The sequence below is a fragment of the Triticum aestivum genome, chromosome 4D, assembly GCF_018294505.1.
Source record: "Triticum aestivum cultivar Chinese Spring chromosome 4D, IWGSC CS RefSeq v2.1, whole genome shotgun sequence".
Lineage (NCBI taxonomy): Eukaryota > Viridiplantae > Streptophyta > Magnoliopsida > Poales > Poaceae > Triticum > Triticum aestivum.
In genome coordinates, this window is record NC_057805.1 from 51,831,796 (window position 1) to 51,833,096 (window position 1,301).

Below are 1,301 nucleotides of genomic sequence, written 5' to 3' on the forward strand. Positions count from 1 at the left end.
GACGGCGTGGTGGTGGAAGTAGCGGGGATCTCGACAGGGCTTCGCCATGCTCAGCGAGAGGGAGAGGTGTCACGGGAGGGAGAGGGAGCGCCAGGGGCTTAGGTGCGCAGCCCTCCCTCCCCCCTCTTTATATAGGGGTCCAGGGGGGGGGGGCGCCGGCCCCTAGAGATCCCATCTCAAGGGGGGGGGGGGCCGGCGGCCAAGGGGGGGACTTGCCCCCCAAGTCAAGTGGGGCGCCCCCCACCCCCAGGGTTTCCAACCCTAGGCGCAGGGGAGGCCCAAGGGGGGCGCACTAGCCCACCAGGGGCTGGTTCCCTTCCCCACTTCAGCCCATGGGGCCCTCCGGGTTAGGTGGCCTCACCCGGTGGACCCCCGGGACCCTTCCGGTGGTCCCGGTACAATACCGGTGACCCCCGAAACTTTCCCGGTGGCCGAAACTGGACTTCCTACATCTCCGGACCATTCCGGAACTCCTCGTGACGTCCGGGATCTCATCCGGGACTCCGAACAACTTTCGGGTTACCGCATACTAGTATCTCTACAACCCTAGCGTCACCGAACCTTAAGTGTGTAGACCCTACGGGTTCGGGAGACATGCAGACATGACCGAGACGACTCTCCGGTCAATAACCAACAGCGGGATCTGGATACCCATGTTGGCTCCCACATGTTCCACGATGATCTCATCGGATGAACCACGATGTCGAGGATTCAATCAATCCCGTATACAATTCCCTTTGTCAATCGGTACGTTACTTGCCCGAGATTCGATCGTCGGTATCCCAATACCTTGTTCAATCTCGTTACCGGCAAGTCACTTTACTCGTACCGTAATGCATGATCCCGTGACCAAACACTTGGTCACATTGAGCTCGTTATGATGATGCATTACCGAGTGGGCCCAGAGATACCTCTCCGTCACACGGAGTGACAAATCCCAGTCTCGATTCGTGCCAACCCAACAGACACTTTCGGAGATACCCGTAGTGCACCTTTATAGCCACCCAGTTACGTTGTGACGTTTGGCACACCCAAAGCACTCCTATGGTATCCGGGAGTTGCACAATCTCATGGTCTAAGGAAATGATACTTGACATTTGGAAAAGCTCTAGCAAATGAACTACACGATCTTGTGCTATGCTTAGGATTGGGTCTTGTCCATCACATCATTCTCCTAATGATGTGATCCCGTTATCAATGACATCCAATGTCCATAGTCAGGAAACCATGACTATCTGTTGATCAACGAGCTAGTCAACTAGAGTCTCACTAGGGACATGTTGTGGTCTATGTATTCACAC